Here is a 19,920-nt window from a genome sequence, read left to right as displayed (position 1 = left end):
GATATAGAAATAGACATTAATGTTTCAAATATTTCCAGCTGGTCAAGTCAAATTTCAATTATGCCTAAAGTAATAGTGGAGTAACTTACTCATTTAAAATATTGAGCCAGGCGCAGTGGCTCACGCATGTAATCCCAACACTTTGGGAGGTTGAGGCGGGTGGATCATGAGGTCAGGAGATTGAGATCATCCTGGCTAACATGGTGAAACCACGTCTCTACTAAAAAACACAAAAAATCAGCTGGGCATGGTGGTGGGCACCTGTAGTCCCAGCTACTCAGGAGGCTGAGGCAGAAGAATGGCTTGAACCCGGGAGGCCGAGCTTGAAGTGAGCCGAGATCGCACAACTGCACTCCAGCCTGGGTGACAGAGCGAGACTCTGTCTCAAAAAAAAAAAAAAAAAAAAAAAAAATCGGAAGACGGAGGTCCTCTTTCCTTGCCTAACACAGCCATGGCTCGTGGTCCCAAGAAGCATCTGAAGCGGGTAGCAGCTCCAAAGCATTGGATGCTGGATAAATTGACCGGTGTGTTTGCTCCTTGTCCATCCACCGGTTCGCACAAGTTGAGAGAGTGTCTCCCCCTCATCATTTTCCTAAGGAACAGACTTAAGTATGCCCTGACAGGAGATGAAGTAAAGAAGATTTGCATGCAGCGGTTCATTAAGATCGATGGCAAGGTCCGAACTGATATAACCTACCCTGCTGGATTCATGGATGTCATTAGCATTGACAAGATGGGAGACAATTTCCGTCTGATCTATGACACCAAGGGTCGCTTTGCTGTACATCGTATTACACCTGAGGAGACCAAGTACAAGTTATGCAGTGAGAAAGATCTTTGTGGGCACAAAAGGAATCCCTCATCTGGTGACTCATGATGCCTACACCATCCACTACCCCGATCCCCTCATCAAGGTGAATGATACCATTCAGATTGATTTGGAGACTAGCAAGATCACTGATTTCATCAAGTTCAACACTGGTAACCTGTGTATGGTGACTGGAGGTACTAACCTGGGAAGAATTGGTGTGATCACCAACAGAGAGAGGCATCCTGGATCTCTTGACGTGGTTCACGTGAAAGATGCCAATGGCAACAGCTTTGCCACTCGACTTTCCAACATTTTTGTTATTGGCAAGGGCAACAAACCATGGATTTCTCTTCCCCAAGGAAAGGGTATCTGCCTCACCATTGCTGAAGAGTGAGACAAAAGACTGGTGGCCAAACAGAGCAGTGGGTGAAATGGGTCCCTGGGTGCCATGTCAGACCTTTGTACATAATTAAAAATATTGTGGCAGGAAAAAAAAAAAATATATATATATATATATATATACTCACACACACATATATATATTTTATATATACATATATATATATATATATAAATACTCACCCAATATAATTCTAGGGAGTCCAGTAGTAGAAAATTATCTATAAATATTTATTATATTACAGCCATCTATATTCTGGAATCACTCTTTTAGGAATTATAATTAAAACTTTGATAAGAGAAAATAAAACATTAATTTAGGAACAGTAGTTATACTAGAAAGAAACAAATCAAAGCCACTTAAAGAGAAAAAAACACATGAGATATCTTTCTCTGTGTGTGGACGCCGGAGGTTTGGCTGCTGTAAAATCTGAGTCAGTACACATCACCCTGCATCCCAGAGCTCTCCCAAGTCCCCTCCCTCTTTCCTTGGGTCTTGGGCATGCAGGGGATACCCTGACTCTGACTGCTGCCATGGGCTGTAAGTGGAATAGCTGGTACAAAAGGGCCTCTTGGCAAATGCTGGATTCTGACCTCTGATTCAGCCAATTTTTGCCTGTTTTCACCATTTTCTTTCTTTTGACTCATTTTCTTTTCTTTCACCATTTGACTCATAGAGGTGGATCACTCATGGTGTTTACTCAATTTTCCCTCAGTTATTGAACTCTCTAGATCATTGAGCTTTCTATTGATAGAGTCAAGCAACTTCCTTCAGGTTTTTTCTCATAGAAGAAAATCCACCTTTGACAGAAGTGGTACTATCCAATTCTTTCTACAGGTCTTTATCTGTCTTACTACAGTCATCAAGCTTTTGATGTATAAAGCTGATCTTTTCATAAACTTTGTGATGTTTCTGTTTATTTTAAGCCAAAAGAAATTTATTCTATCATAGATCTGAAAGCCAGAAGTCAGAGATTAGGATTATTGAACCAAAATCAAGGTTCCTACAGGGCCTCACCTCCTTCAGAGACTCTAGGGTGAATTCCTTCACTGCCTCTTCTAGATTCTGGTGGCTGCAGGTATTCCTTGGCTGTGGCTACATTATTCCTATCAATGCTTTTGTTCAATTAGCAGAAATCTTTTGCCTAGCTCTTTTTCCCTCAATCCAGATTTTTAATGAAAAACACAATCAAAGCAGCATATTCCAGAATTCCGTAGGGAAATCTAAACAGACTTGAGCCATGTGTCTGTAATTCAGACCCATCCATCAGAGTACCATACAGATGCTCAGGATTAGCTAGAAGGACATGTATGTGGCCATCAGCAGGTCCTCCCTGGCTCCAAAAGGCACCACAGCTCTGCCTCTGACCAGTGTTTATCACTACAATGCTTGACTGGTACTTGTGTTTTACATCAAGCCAAACAGTATCTGGCAACCAGGATAGATCATTAGTGGGCCTAGTGGAGGAGGGCAAGATTTTATAAACTAATGCTCTCTGACTATGTTCTGGTACTACCAAGTAGAAAGAGTTGTTATTTGTACAGTACATTGGAGAAAGTGAAAATGAAAAGGCTGATTATAGGGAGAACACAGGAGCCCAGGAACTGTGAATACTCCAGGCCCACCTGGCCCCATAGGAAACCAAGGGGATGCAATCAATACCTTAGGCCATTCTCCACACATGAACATTTCATGGTATAATTGCAGAGCAGGCTGAAAAGTGGAAAACTTGGATTGGGTTCTTTGTTTTTCAGATTTTTCTTTTTTGCAGTCAGGAAGACTGATCCTATCTACAAAGGTCAGAGACTTATTATCAACCTAGGAGTAATCTCCCCCATTTGTGTAGTTGGACTAGATGATTAGACTCAGAGAAGAGAAGGGACACAACAAAGATATTACCTCACAAATCTGGATGTCAATGGTAAGAACTTGAGAGAAATCAATCAGACCCAGTGTATATTCACACTTCATGGTTTTCCAGTGGAGCCAATGTGTTTCATTGCAATCCTAGCAACCTTAGATAGAAGGGATTCTCCTCTAGTTGTGACCCAGTGAACCAGAAACCTTCAATCATGTGGGTCTTCTACCTTCGGCACAAGAACATAGACACCAAGGTTTTCCTGGGAGTGGTCTGCAGTTCATCATGTTGTCTTCAGAAGTGTGTTTGCGTCTAAAGAGAAAGTGAATCTTATTAATTCAGCACCTCTCATATTTTTCAATATAATCTCATTGACCTAGCTTTTCTTTGTGCTATCACAAAAAGTACCACAGACTAGATAATTTATTAAAAACCAAAATTTATACTTTCACAGGTCTGGAGACTAAGAAGTCCAAAATCAAGGCATTGGTATCTAGTGTCTGGTGAGGGCCTTCTCGCTGTGTTCATTTTTGTTAATCATACAAAAGAATATGTGCTTGTTATAAATATTTTGGTAAACAGAAAAGTAAGGAGACAAAATTAATATGACTTTAAACTATATTAATATTTCACCACCATTAAAATGACTGAAATGATTTTTGATCATTTTCCAATTTAATTAAGCTTACATAAAAGCATTAGTTAAAATGTTATATAGAATTACTTGGATAGAAATGCTAGTATTTATTTAACATTCTCCTATTAATGAATGTTTAGTTCTTTTCAACTTTTTACTATTACAAATGTAGGAATGTTAAATATATTTGTACATAAAACTGTGTACATCTCTGATATGACTATTGCTATATTTCTAAAAGTGGATTTAGTAGATTCGATTTATTAATATTTTCAAAGTTTACATGATGACAGCTTTCTAAAAAAAAAATCAAATTGCACCTTCGTTACAAAGATAAGAAGCATCAGTCAGTACACATCCTCAATTAGCACTGAGCATTACACATTTCCAATAATTTGATGGCTAATGATAGTTATTAGAAAGGATGATTTAGTGTTTCCAGAACGCAGGACTCTCCTCTGAAACCCTTAGGTACATTCAAGGAACTTAAAGAACAGAGAATAGATATACTTTTAGGCATGTTACATGGTATTAAGATATGCACTTATTTAATATTTATTTTCTTTGAATACATATCTAGAATTATTGGGTCCAAGGTATGCCCTTATTTTTTAAAACACATGCTTAGAAGAATTATAAATATACAGATACATTGTAAATTTAAGACAAAGTAGTCCTGTATACCCCACACCTAGTTTCCTCTATCATTAGTGGCTTACATTAGTATGGTGCATAGGCCCCAATTTATAAACCAATATTGACACATCATTATAAATAATAGTACATATATTCATATTTTCTTTGTCCTAATCTATAATGTCCTTTGTCTATTAGAAGATGCTATCTGGGTTACCACATTATGTTTACATTATATTTTTTCATCATGTCTCCTTAAGCTTCTCTTAGCTGTGATAGTTTCTCAGCTTTCTTTTTTTCCCTTGTTTTGTTTTTGTTCATGTTTTGAAGACTCTAACAGTTTTGTCGTGTACTGGTCAGGTATTTTGTAGAATCTCTCTCAGTTGGAATTTATTTGATGGTTTTCTCATGATTAGATTGGAGTCATGGGTTTGGGAGAAAAAGATTCCATAGGCAAAGAGAAACAAATGCTTTATTATACTTAAGTAAAGTCCTGGAATTTGTGATATTTTTGGCATTAGGGTATTAAATTTTGTGCATATATATATATATACACATAAGGTATCATATAAAGAAGAAAGAACACATGTTATCAGTTTCAATCAACTTTGAATCAAGTTTGGGATCTTAGACTTTACAAGCTGGATAATTTTGGACATGTTATTAATAGTTCACAACCTTTTCTTCTTCACTTTTGAAATGACGCTCATAGTCTAATGACTATCCAGCTAGAGAGGCTTTCAAGATTCTCTAAATTATTGCCATATTCACTTTGTGACTTCCCAATTGTTTTAAACCCATTGACACTGGTTGTATCTGGTTGGACCAAGAATCTTCGACCAGTTCATGTGAAGAGACCTGGCACCACAATTCTGCCCCATGGCATGTATTAGTCAGCTCAGACTGCCATAGCAATAGCTGCCACCTGGGTGGCTTAAGCAACAAAAATATATGTTCTCCCTGTTCTGGAGGCTGGAAGTTCAAGACAAAGGTGCTGACAACCATGGTTGGGTTCTTTGGAAGGCTCTCTTGCTGGCTTCCAGAAGGCCGCTTTCTTCTATGTCCTTATATGGCAGAGATTCATTCTCTCTCTCTCTTTCTCTCTCTCTCTCTCTCTCTCTTCCTCTCCCTCTCTCTTCCTTTTCTTATAAGGCCTGTTCTATCAGCTTACAGTCCTATCCTTATTTCATTCACCTAACCTTAATTACCTGCTAAAGACTCTACTTCAGGTACAGTAACATTGGGGGTTAAGGCTTCAACTTACGAATTTTGGAGGAACACAGTTCAGTTTACAGCAGACAGTTTCAAGACAGATGCTGATTCTCTAAACCCATTATGTCCTCACCTTTGAATGATTTGAATTCAAAAAATGGAAAGTCAGCTGATTGAGGGATGAGTTTCAGCCAGGTCTCTGATGCACTGAGAGCTACAACATTATACTCAAGAAGGAACAACATGAGGCAGTTCTGTGCAGTGGTTAAGGCCACAGGTCCTGGAATCAAGATGACTTGTTTTAAAAATTGGCTCTGCCACTTACCAACTAGGCAATTCTGGGCAAGTTACTTAATTTGTCTTTGCCTCTGTCTCTATCTCTGTAAAATGGGGATAATAATAGTATTGCCTCATAAAGTTATTGTGTGGATGAAATAGACAACACATGTGCAGCTTTAGCAAACCTGGCATGTAAAATGTGCTCAATAGAGTTGAGGCTTTTGTTATTGTTAGTATTGTTATTCCTCATGTGGTCTATCAGTGGAATCTCATTAACTGAGTAAATTCATTTAGTGCAGCCAGAAATGAATTACACATTACTCTGTGAAATGGTCACGGAGTAAGAAACTCCCTATGGCCTTTGTATACCCACCCTTTCTCTTATTTTTCGTTTTTGTTTTTCTGGTTAACTCTTCTTCACCCACTACGAGTTATTTAGTATATCACATCTAGCAAACTTACCTGTCCTCAATGGCTTCCATGGCTCCCTAATTTCAGTATTAAGAACCGAGGCTCTTGACATTGTTTCTGTTAGTTTTAACGTGACTTTAAGCATGTTACACAAAGTACCCAAGCACCTTTTTCTCCTTCAGAAAATAGGAATAATATACAATTGTCTGTCACTGAGGCAGTATAAAATTTAAATAAATAATGTACATAAATACAACAATGAGCACGACACCTAGTGAGTACTCAATAATTAGCAGAGATTCTTGGATTAGACACTAATCTTGCTGTGTCACTGTTACCTGCACAATGATTGAAATATTCTATTCATTTGTTGGTGACACAGTAAACATGTGAATTAGAATATAAGATCTAAGATGGCAAACTACATCATCTTAGCTAAGGATCTCTAAATCTGAACTTCCCCAACTGAGCTAGAAGCATTTTGCTCTATAGGTTCTGCCTAGCTTTTGCTCTAGGCTTGTCAATTTTTTTCTATAAAAGGTCACACAGTAAACATTTTTGATGATACTAGCCAGTCTTTTGCAGAGAATATTTCTCTCTGCAAGTGAAGCCAAAGCAGCTATAGGCAATCTGTGACCAAATGAGTACAGCTGTGTCCCAATACAACCTTATTTACATACATAGAACACTGTTGTATTTGGCATGCCAGCCATAGTTTGCTGACAGATTTCTTGCAGATTACATTATAATTATCTATGACTGTTTTCCCTCATTTTCAACTCTATGAGCTTATTTTTCACTATATTGAAACTCCTGCCACATCTCTATTTTAGAACTTCTGTGTGCTCTAATCTGTACAACAATAAACTAGAGTAATATAATATTCCAATTATAACTGAATAAAAAGTGAGTTTTTGTTAGAGCTGGAGATATCTTCTCAGTGATTCTGAAGCTTTTTTAATACAAAAAAATTCCAAGAAAAGTGGGTCTACTCGTTTTGTTGAAGATACAATGAGAGTCCTGGAACACCCCCGCCCCTCCGGCCCCAGATTCTGGGACAGCTGCCAAGTGGCAATCATATCCAGTAAGTAGGGCTGACTTAGCCAAAGACGGTATTTCCTGGTAAAAACAGGCAATTATGTGAAACTTACAGAGCTTAGAATCTTTGAAGAATCTGATAGTGCATTGCCCTTGCCTACACTTCTCTGGCCTGGCAGTCCTCATAGTTTATCTCCTATATGTAGTTGTGTCATTTTGTCAGTGAAGCTTTCAGCACTTGACACCATTAAAACCAAAATGTTAAACTTATTTTATACCAGATGTAATGTTCATTTTGTACATAAAACTCTACTTTGTAAACTGAGATTCAATAGTAACATCTTATTCAAAAAAACATGCTTTTGGCTGGGCGCGATGACTCACACCTATAATCCCAACATTTTCAGAAGCCCAGCAAGATGGATCACCTGAGGCCAGGAGTTCAAGACCAGCCTGGCCAACATGATGAAACTCTGTCTCTACTAAAAAAATAAAAATAAAAAAAGATACAAAAATTAGTGGGGCAAGGTGGCTCCTGCCTGTAGTCCCAGATACTTGGGAGACTGGGGCAGAAGAATCACTTCAACCTGGGAGGCGGAGAGTGCAGTGAGCAGAGATCATGCTACTGCACTCTAGCACTCCATCTCAAACAAAACCAAACAAACAAACAAAATGTTTTTTTTCTTACTTGCAGGTTTTATTTCTATAATTGAAAAAATAAAACTCTAGGGGGAAGGCATAAATAACAGGTAATACTGATCTTATATTCTACAATAGATGGTATGAAGCATATTAACTCCCACAACTTAATACTATGCTCATTATACTACTATTAGTTAATGTTATGTATTCTATTGAATATGTTATTTTTACATATTCTATATTTTAAGTTTAGTGGAAATCGAAAAACCTGATGCATTGTTTTATGCTGGTATTTTGTCTTTTTCTCCATAAGCACTGAGGTGATTTTATTACATTCTTCTTCTTTTTTATTTTTTTATTTTTGAGATGGAGTCTCCCTCTGTCACCCAGGCTGGATGGAGTACAGTGGTACAATCTCGACTCACTGCAACTTCCTCCTTTCGGGTTCAAGCAATTCTCCTGCCTCAGCCTCCCAAGTAACTGGGACTACAGGCATGTGCTACCATGTCCAGCTGATTTTTGTATTTTTAGTAGAGACAGGGTTTCATCACATTGGTCAGGCTGGTCTCGAACTCCTGACCTCAAGTGATCCGCCCACCTTGGCCTCCCAAAGTGTTGGGATCACAGGCGTGAGCCACCGTGGCCGGCCTAAATTCTTTTTCTTATGGATCCTGAGACACAGGAACAAATAATTTAAAATTTCTGCTCAGTGCCCTTAAGATCTCTTGTTTTGCCCTCATAAACCATTTTCTGGTAGATTTCTTGCTCATTTGACTCCTAATTAATATGCTGTTAACGTCTCTGTCCATTGCTCTTTTTTCATTTTGTCTACATCTTTTCTTGCATGATCCATTGTCTCCCATGTCCTATCTATTATTCTAACCCACCAAACCATAAATGTGTATCCCCAGTCCTGATCTTCTAACTGAAGCTAAGATCCATATAACCAACCTCTGACCTCAACACGTCCAGGACTTCACATATACTGTCCACAGCACACACAGTTTTCCATGATTTGAGCTTTGCAAATTCTCAGACTCTACTCCTCACATTTCCTGTTTCACATTTATGTATCATTAAAACTGAACTCCACTCCTGCCTCATTATATATTTGTGTTACCTTCAGAATATAATTAAAATTATATCCAACTTTATCTTACCTACTAAGCTGTGAACTCTTTGAGTTCAATAATTCATTAACTCCAAAGCTTTATTTATTTATGAAGATCCAATACATAACTTGGTGTTTAATAATGATAATGAATATTGTTTGAGTTGAACCAAACTAAAATACATCAAACTCAAGCCTCCTCTGATATCCAGTCATCTAGCTCACTGGTGGATGTTAGGGTGTGTTGGTGCAAATTGTAATACTCTATTCTTATCCATAGGTGGCAGCAAGCCCTTAAAATTGGGGGGGAAATGATCTGTGCATAGATAGGAGGATATCTATATCTATCCAAAACTACTAAGTGAGGGGAAGAAAATACAATCTATTAACTTGGGAGCTCCTTAAGTGAGTGTTTCTGTCTTAATCATTCAGTATCCCCAGGGTCCCTACAAGACCTCACTGTCTCACTCCTTCCAGGCTTTTCTAAGTGCCATTGTGTTGGTCTCTACATCTGTTTGCTGGTAGCTGAGAAAAACAATGAAGTTGATTAAATTTGGTTTTGGTAACGTATTTTTCTCTGGACAAACCTTTCTCTGGCTGTTCCTGAAGTATCTATCACCCATTCTCTATGACTTTTCCTGAATTATTTTTCAATTCTAATAAATGTTAATTATTTTTTACATATTATTACATAGGATGTATTATCTATCTATGTCCTGTGAAGTATGTGTACCATAATACAGAATAATCTGTAAAAAATAATGACAAAAGTTACCAAATTCCTTCCATTCTTCTATTTGCTAGGTAACCAATCATTACCACATGGCATGCGTCCTTCTCCATATTTATACACACTCATAAAAAGGGCACACACACACACACAGGAATTTGAGGTGGTTTTGGTTCATTTTTTAAAAAATGAGGTAGTGTTGTCTTAATTTGTATAAAATAGTTTTCTACCTTAAAACAGATACTATACATTCCTCCGGGTTCATATGTGTACATCTAACTTATTTTTAATAGATGCAAAGTATTCCAGAATGTGGACATACCACAATCTAATCAACATTTTATTCTTTATGGATAAACAAGTTAATATCAGTTTCTGAGAGCCTCTTCCCTCAGAGTTTCATTACACAGATATTTTACAATTTTTCGGAGAAACTGTCTTTAAAAAAAGGAAATGGTCTTTTTCTGTCTGTGGAAATCATCTATAAACACAGCCTCCAAAGCATTTTCTATTTTTAATGGTATTGATATTGCCAAATAAGTTTCTGGAATGCAGTAATCATTAATATTCCCATGAACATGATAAGGAGTAAACCCACAGCTAACATCATACTCAACGGGGAAAGACTGAAAGCTTTCTCCATAACCCACTTATGCCTGAGGTTGCAACTTTTTGAATTTTTGCAATCAGACCTTGACAATAACCTTGAGCAGTTGAATATAAATTATTCCCATATGCTTAACATTTCAATAATGGAACACGAGGCGTAAGTGGGTTTAAGCTCAAGAACAGAACAAGAATGTCCGCTTTCACCACCACTATTCATTATTGTACTAATAGTTCTAGCCAGTACAATTAGATAAGAAAAGGCATCCAAATTGGAAAGGATTAAGTAAAACTATCTCTATTTACATATAACATACCCTGCATATAGAAAATCCCCAAAAATATCAAAAGAATGCTATTAGAGCTAAGAAATGTGGTTAGCAATGTTGAATGTTGCACAATATCAACACACAAAAATCAATTGTGTTCCTATAATATTTGCAGTGAACAATGCAAAAAGGAAATTAATAAAGCAATTTCATTTACAGTAGCATTTAAAGAATAATATACATATCTAGGAAAGAAATTTAACCAAAATGTGCAAAACTTGTACTTGAAAACTATAAAGTATTGTTGAAACAAATTTTGAAAAAACCGAATAAATGGAGCAACAACTCATGCTCATAGGTACGAAGACTTAATGTTGTTAAAACATTAACTCTATCTGAAGTGATCTATAGGTTCAATGCAACCCCCGTCCAAATTTCCACAACTTTTTTAGCAGAAATGGAAAAAATGATCCTCAAATTCATATGAATTGCAAGAGACTTTGAACAGCCAAAACGTTTGTTAAACAAAAAACCATAGTTCACTCACACTACCTGCTTGTTATGGACTGCAGGTTTTGTGTCCACCTAAAACATTTTTTGCTGAAACCTAACCCTCAATGGTATGAAATTAAGAAGTGGGGACTTTGGAAGGTAATTAGATTTAGATGAGATCTGCTTTTAAAGAGAGAAAGAGGGCCAGGCATGGTGGCTCATGCCTGTAATCCCAGCACTTTGGGAGGCCAATGCGGGCAAATCACCAGGTCAGGAGATCGAGACCAGCCTGGTCAATGTGGTGAAACCTCTTCTCTAGTAAAAGCACAAAAATTAGCCAGGCATGGTGGTGCATGCCTGTAGTCCCAGCTACTCAGGAGGCTGAGGCAGAAGAATCACTTGAACCTGGGAGGAGGAGTTTGCCATGAGTCGAGATCATGCCACCACACTCCAGCCTGGGTGACAGAGCAAGACTCCGTCTAAAAAAAAAAGAGAGAGAGAGAGACTAGAGTTCACTTTCTGTCTACCACATGAAAATATAGCAAGAGGATAACTATCTGTAAGCCAGGAAGAGATCCCTCATCAGTACCCAGCCATTCTGGCACTTTAATTTTGGACTTCTCAGCATCCAGAAGTCTGAGAAATAAATTTCTGTTGTTAAAGTCACTCAGTCTATGGTATTTTTGTCATAGCAGCCTGAATGACTAAACACTGCCCAAACTGATTAAAATGCTGGTTTTATTACAAAACTAAATAATCAAAACAGTGTGGTACTGGCATAAGGATAGATACATAAATGAATGAAATAGAATTCAGAATCCAAAAGTAAACTCATACATATATGGTCAATTGATTTTTAACAAAGTCCACACATCTACAACCATCTGATCTTTGACAAACGTTACAAAAACAAGCAATGGGGAAAGGATCTCCTATTTGATAAATGGTGCTGGGAAAACTGGCTAGCCATATGCAGAAAACTGAAAATTGACCCCTTTATTACACCTTATACATAAATTAACTCAAGATGGATTAAATACTTAAATGTAAAACCCAAAACCATAAAAACCCTAGAAGAAAACCTAGGCAATAGCATTCAGGACATAGGCATGGGCAAAGACTTCATGATCAAAATGCCAAAAACAATTGCAACAAAATTCAAAATTGACAGAAGGGATCTAAGTAAACTGAAGAGCTTCTGCACAGCAAAATAAACTATTATCAGAGTGAACAGGCAACCTCCAGAATGAGAGAAAATTTTTGCAATCTACCCACCTGATAAAGGTCTAATATCCATGACTTATTATAAAGACAAATGCACATATATGTTTATTGCAGCACTATTTACAATAGCAAAGCCACTATCCAGATGCCCATCAATGAACCAACCCAAATGCCCATCAATGACAGACTGGATAAAGAAAATGTTGTACATATATACCATGGAATACTATGCAGTCATAAAAAGGAATGAGTTCATGTCCTTTGCAGGGACATGGATGAAACTGGAAGTCATCATCCTCAGCAAACTAACACAGGACATAAATCCCAGCACTTTGGGAGGCCGAGACGGGTGGATCACGAGGTCAGGAGATCGAGACCATCCTGGCTAATCCGGTGAAACCCCGTCTCTACTAAAAAAATACAAAAAACTAGCCGGGCGAGGTGGCGGGTGCCTGTAGTCCCAGCTACTCGGGAGGCTGAGGCAGGAGAATGGCGTGAACCCGGGAGGCGGAGCTTGCAGTGAGCAGAGATCCGGCCACTGCACTCCAGCCTGGGCGACAGAGCGAGACTCCGTCTCAAAAAAAAAAAAAAAAAAAAAAAAAAAAACACCGCATGTTTTCACTCATAAGTACAAATTGAACAATGAGAACATATGGACACAGGGAGGGGAACAACACACACCAGGGTCTGTTAGGGACTGGGGGACAAGAGCAGGAAACTTAGAGGACAGCTCAATAGGTGCAGCAACGACCATGGCACACATATACCTATGTAACAAACCTGCAAATTCTGTGCATGTATCCCAGAACTTAAAGTAAAATAAATAAACAAATAAACAAACAAACCAAGACACCAAGTCTAGTCAATAGGAGAATAGTCACTTCAAGAAATGGTGCTGGGCAATTGAATTTCTACGTTCCAAGGAATAAAGTTGAACCCCTTTCCTCATATTGTGTGCAAAAGTTAACTAAAAAGTGGGTTGAGGACCTAAATATAAGAGCTAAAGCTACAAAACTCATAGAATAAAATTTGGATTTGACAATGAGTCCTTAGATATGACACCAAAAAACACAAGTAACAACAACAACAGAAAAGATAGGATGGACTTCATCAGTATTAAAAACTTTGTGACGAAATGAATATTATCAACAAAGTGAACAATCTACAGAATGGGAAAATATATTTAGAAATTATATATATGATGAGCTTAATATCAAAATATACAAATAACTTCTACAACTCAACAACAAAAAGATAACCTAATTACAAAATGGGAAAAAGCTGAAATAAATATTGTTTCAAAGAAGTTATACAAATGGCCAATAAGCACATAAAAAGATCCTCACCCTTGTTAGTTATTAGGAAAACACCAATCAAAAGTATAATTATATATAGATATAGACATAATAGCAACCATAGCTATATCACTTATTATCATCTACCTTTCTGTCACTATGAAATTGCTTATACCTCATATTCTATATCAATGAAGAGCTTCAATTGCTTTTTATGGCTGAATAATATTCCATTAGTGTATACATACTACATTTTTAATTTAATTTTTTATTTCAAATAGCTTTTGGGGTTCAAGTGGTTTTGGGTTACATAGATGAATTACAGGGTGGGAAATTCTGAGGCTGAGATTTTAGTGCATCCATTACCCATCACATTGTAGCCAATAAGTAAGTTTTTTATCCCTCACCAACTCTCCTCCATCCCCCTTCTGAGTCTCCAAAGTTCATTATATCACCCTGTATGCCTTCGCATATTCATAGCTCAGCTGTCACTTATAAGTGAGAATATACGGTGTTTAGTTTTCCATTCCTGAGTCACTTCACTTTAAATAATGACCTACAGCGCATCTAAGCTGCTGCAAAAGATATTATTTCATTGCTTTTTATAGCTGAGTTGTATTCCATGGTGTATATGTATCACATTTTCTTTATCCAGTCATTGGTCAATGGGCATTTAGGTTGGTTCCATATCTTTGCAGTTATGAATTGAGCTGCAATAAACATACATGTGCATGTGTCTTTTTCATATCATGACTTCCTTTCTTTTAGGTAAATACCCAATAGGGGGAACGCCAGATTGAATGACAGGTCTACTTTTAGTTCTTTAAGGAATCGCCATACTGTTTTTCATAGAGGTTGTACTAATTTACATTCCCACCAGCATTGTATAAGTGTCACCCTTTCACTGCATCCACACCAATATCTATTGGTTTTTGAATTTTTAATAGTGGCCATTCTTGAAGGAGTAAGATGGTATCTTATTGTGTTTTAATTTGCATTTCCCTGATCATTAGTGATGTTGAGCATTTTTTCACATGTTTGTTGGCCATCTGTATATCTTCTTTTGAAAATGTCTATTCATCTCATTTGCCCACTGTTTAATGAGAATATTTGTTTTATTTTCATGATTTGTTTGAGTTTCTTATAGATTCTGGATACTAGTCCCTTGCCAGATGCATAATTTGCAAATGATTTCCTCCCATTTTGTGGCTGGCCTATTTACTCTGATGATTTTTTTTTTTTTTTTCCTGTGCAGAAGCTTTTTAATTAATCAGGTCTCATTTATTTATTTTGTTTTAGTTGCATTTGCTTTTGAGATCTTAGTCATGAATTCTTTGCTCAGGCCAATGTCCAGAAGGTTATCTTCTAGAATTTTTATGGTTTCAGGTCTTAGATGGTGAGTCTTTCATCCATCTTGTGTTGATTTTTGAATAAAGTGAGAGATAGGGATCCAGTTTTATTCTTCTACATGTAGCCAGTTTTTCCAGCACCATTTATTAAATAGGTTGTCTGTTCCTCAACTTATGTGTTTTTATGCTTTGTCAAAGATCAGTTGGTTGTAAGTATTTGGCTTTACTTCTGGGTTCTGTATTCTGTTTCATCGGTCTATGCACCTGCTTTTATATGAGTACCATGCTGTTTTGGTAGCAGCCTGCAGTATTAAGGTAGGAGGCAAGACTTGACCCTGGAGGCGGGGCTCAGATACCAGACCAAAATTGAGGACTAGATAAAGCAAGGCTGGAGCAGAAGCAGTTTTTCATAGCACAGGCCCATCAGTGTGCCATGTCAGTTTACCATTGCCACAGCAACACCTGGAAGTTACTGCCCCTTTCCACAGCAACAACACAACAAACCAGAAGTTTCCATCTTTTTCCTAGAAATTTCTGTATAAACCATCCTTTAATTTTCATATAAGTAAAACTGGGTATAAATATGAGTGCAGAGCTGCCTCTGAGCTGCTATTCTGAGCGTACTGTCAATGGAGTAGCCCTGCTCCCCAAGGAGCAGTACCTCTGCTGCTGCTGTACACTACCACTTCAGTAAAAGTTCAACACCATTGGCTTGCCCTTGAATTCTTCCCTTGGAGAAGCCAAGAACCCTCCCAGGCTAATCCCCAGTTCTAGGGGTTGCCTGTCCTGCATCAGTATAATTTGAAGTCCAGTAATGTGAAGCCTCAAGATTTGTCCTTTTTGCTTAGGATTGCTTTGGCTATTCGAGCTTTTTCTTGGTGCCATTTGAATTTTATGATTGTTTTCTCAAATTCTCTGAAAAATAATGTTAGTATTCTGATGGGAATTGCATTGAATCTGTAGATTGCTTTGGAAAGCATGGTCATTTTCACAATATTGAGTCATCCTATCCATGAACTTGGGGTGTGTTTCCATTTGTTTGTGTCATCTATGATTTCTTTCAATAGTGTTTCACAGTTTCCCTTTGTAGAGACCTTTCACTTCCTTAGATACACATATTCCTAGGTATTTTCTTTTCTTTTTGCAGCTGTTGTAAAAGGTTGAGTTCTTGATTTAATTCTCAGCTTGGGCATTGTTAGTATTCTTAATGGAATAATATTTTATTAATGTATACATATTACATTTTGTTTATTCATTCATCTGTTGATGGAAACTTGGAATGTTTCCATCTTTTGACTAATTTGAATAGTGCTATAATGTACACTGGCATACAAGAATGTATATCAATATATTCATCTACCTATCTATCTAATTTGGATTCAATGAGAAAATAAGGTATGTGTGGCATGAACAGCCCGTTTCCCTAATCTTATACTTCTTTTGCTAGAGGCAACTCATTTTTTATGATCCAAGCTCTCTTTTGAGCTTGACTGGTGATAATAATGTTATAGATCCCTCCTTGACCATGTCTTTGACTACCTCAGGGCACTTTGCTTTAGCTCACAGCTCACTTAGAAAGCTAAATTTATGAGTTGCATTATCTAATAAATGTTGTATTCAACACAGCTATCCTACTCAGTTCCATATCAGTCTTTTCCCCAAGCTCCCAAGTCTATTCCCATCACCAGAAGCAAAAAGCTAGTCTTCATCGAGGCATGTTCCACAAAATTGTTATACCAAAAGTTGGGTCTGATTTCTAATCGATTCAACAACATCTCAGTTGTTTAACAGTTTGCCAAATTGTTATTGTCAAAGCTGCTTGTTAGTAATTCAAGGAATTAAATTTTTGTGTAATCAGGTCACAAGTACCCATACTGTTACTTTTGATTTGTTTTCTTTATAGGTGCAGTCTACAAAAAAACCTTGGTGCCTGTTGTTTTTTGTTTCCTAAGCTTCCCACAAAATCACAAAGCATAAAGAAATTCTCATAATAAGTAGTCTACACAACCTAGAGAGTAAAGCAGGCAGGCAGAAGAAAAAAGGAGTTGACGAAAGGTGAAGTTCAAGGATAATGATGGAGTTTGAGAATTACAGTCATAATGTTAATGAGCATGTGTCTTCTCTAAAGGAAGAGAGGAACATTTTATGCTGTTAAAAATCAAATAAAATCTTGTTTATATCTGCCAGTGTCTACAGTAATAATGGCTATATATCATTCATTATATTATGTCAAAGTATCCATTTTAATTTAATTCAGTCAGTAAATATTTACTGAGAGTATGGCATCCTAGGATCTTATGAATTTGAGAAATTTATGGTCTATAAAACTATACCATAAGTTTCTTCCAGCTCCTTTTATACTTGAAAGTATAATGAGGTTCAGTAATAACATAGTATCAACATTAAGAGCAACAGCCATAGCAAAAACAAAACAATTCTCAGGAAGACTTTTCCTTAGACTATTTGGAAAAACAAATTAGAAAATTTTTTATTTTATTAAATCAGCATTAGGTTCTTGTTTCTAATATATGCCTCAACATTGCCAAACATTTTACTAAGAAATAAATACCTAATGCAGTGATATTACCTTTCATGGGTTTACATATATAATTTGAATAGTCATAATTTTATTTCATTATTTAATGGCATTACTGTATTAGTATTGTTTATGTCATAAAATAAAAATATTATTACTAAAACATACAAAAAAATTCCAAAAATTTTAAATTATAATGAATAAGAAGAAAATAGGTTTGTGTTTGTGTGTGTACATTTGTATGTGTGCCACTGTCTGTTTACAGCTGTAAATGCTTTTTAAAAAGACAAAACATGTAACTTATAGACCTGACATCTGATTCTCATGTGACTCACTCTGATTTATTGTGTGCCATATGGCTTATTTCACCATATTTTTAATTCTGGTATGCTATGAAACACCTTTATTAATTATATTACTCACAGAAAAACAGTCCCTCACTCATGTGAAAATATTTTGTTTTGTCTACAGACCCCACAAAAAGACTAATATTTCAATAAATAATTTTAATCTCTTCCCATCCTTTAGGTAGAAATAATAAACTTAGTCTATCCTTGGACTTCTAAATTTTTTCCTCTTTTTAGTTAATAACTATATGTTTAGAGAACAAGGAGGGAAACATTTTAAAATAAAAACTTATTAAAGTTTAATATATCAAAAATAATATGATTTATTTTTGTCTGTCTTTATATTTGGTTTTGATAATAATGTCAATACATGCTTTGAAATAAGTGTTTTGGGAAGTCTGATATAAAATTCTAAAAAACTGGAAAATATGACCAGTAGTCACAGCAGCCAGATACTACTCTTAACATTTTCTGTTTTTATTTACCCTCTTTTTAATATTTTTGTTTGTTACATCATACTTGATCCCTCAGCATAAAAAAAAAAAAATTTGTGAACAGTAATGTTTTGGGTTTGGGGGTTCTTTGCTTGTTTGTTTGTTTGAATGTGGTAGATTCAGAGTAAGCAGACTTCTTACTGGGTGGCTGGCTCATCCCAGAGGAAGCATCCCAAGAGAACGATGTGGAAGCCGAATGGCCTTTTTCTGAAATCACACAGTATTTCTTTCACTGTGTTCTACTGATGGAACTGGTCATAAACTTGCTCAGATTCAAGGGCAGGTACAAAGACTTCCTCCTCTCAATAGAAAGAGAGTCGAAGAACGTTGGTCTGTGTTTTAGAACCACTATAATATGGTCAGACAAACTAAAACCCAAAGTCATAAATGACACTAATTTAATAGAAAAAAATCTATAAACATTTCCAAAGTGAAAATGTCTGTGCTGTTTCTTACCCTGTTCCTCTAAAAGAGCTCATATGATATCTTTCTTATATTTAAGTATGTGGGAATATTCATAAACTTCTCCAATAAAATTAAGTTCCACAATAGGAAATAGATTTTACAGGTATTTTAGGAGTAAAATAGGAAAGAGATTTTAGAGGTATTTTAGGGGTAAAAATTTGGAATCCCGTCCCTCATAATTACTATGAATAATAGCTAAAATTACTGATAACTTGCTTTGTGTCATGCAATGTACAAATATATTAGTATTATCTCATGTAATTTTCATAAGATATTTTAAAACACTTATACTGAAAGCTATATTGTGAAATACTCTGCAGTAAAGTGAATTGGATCTAATATATATTAATTTGTAGAAAAGTCCGTCATACACCAAGTGAAAAAGGAAGTCTCACAGTGCATTATATAAATATTTATTTGTTTGCAATTGTAAATTAAAATATTCATGTCTGTCTTTCTAAATGATGGTATTTAGCTTAGAAAAATGTCTATAGGAATACTTATCAAATTGCTATAGTTGGTATCTTAAGGAGTTGGAAATGGAGTAGGAAAGGGCATTTTAATGTTTGCATAGACTTCAAATTATTAGAATGACTATATGTGTCTATATATTGCTTCTGCAGTAATAAAACAAATTAATATAAAATTTTTTTGAAGGAAAAGAATTGGGCCAAAAGAAAACTAAGAGTAGGAAGCATAAAACAAAGCCAGGAGCCTGATCAGGAAGATGGGCAAGATTTCCAAACCAATGTAATAAGTGCTGTAGGAACCCGAAGTGTCCGTCAACAGATGAGTGGATAAAGAAAATGTGGTAAACATATAAATGGAATGCTATTCAGCCACACAAAAGAATGCAATCATATCTTCTGCAGCAACATGGATGCAACTGGAAGCCATTATCTTAAATGAAACAACTCAGAAACAGAAAAACAAATTCCACATGTTCTCACTTATGAATGGGGGCTAGAGTGTACACATGGGCATAGAGTGTGGAATAATAGTCGCTGGAGGCTCAGAAAGATGGGTTGGTCAGGAGGATGAGGGGTGAGAAGTTACTTAATGCATACAATGTTCACTA

General features: G+C 36.4%; 1 pseudogene; it reads left to right on the top strand.

The window, feature by feature from the left end:
• Positions 1 to 419: 419 nt before the first annotated feature.
• On the top strand, positions 420 to 1,309 carry LOC103226471 (small ribosomal subunit protein eS4, X isoform-like; annotated as a pseudogene).
• Positions 1,310 to 19,920: the final 18,611 nt, after the last annotated feature.

Source organism: Chlorocebus sabaeus, chromosome 21 (genome assembly GCF_047675955.1).
Source record: "Chlorocebus sabaeus isolate Y175 chromosome 21, mChlSab1.0.hap1, whole genome shotgun sequence".
Taxonomy (NCBI): domain Eukaryota; kingdom Metazoa; phylum Chordata; class Mammalia; order Primates; family Cercopithecidae; genus Chlorocebus; species Chlorocebus sabaeus.
This window is presented reverse-complemented; position numbering and strand designations above follow the sequence as displayed.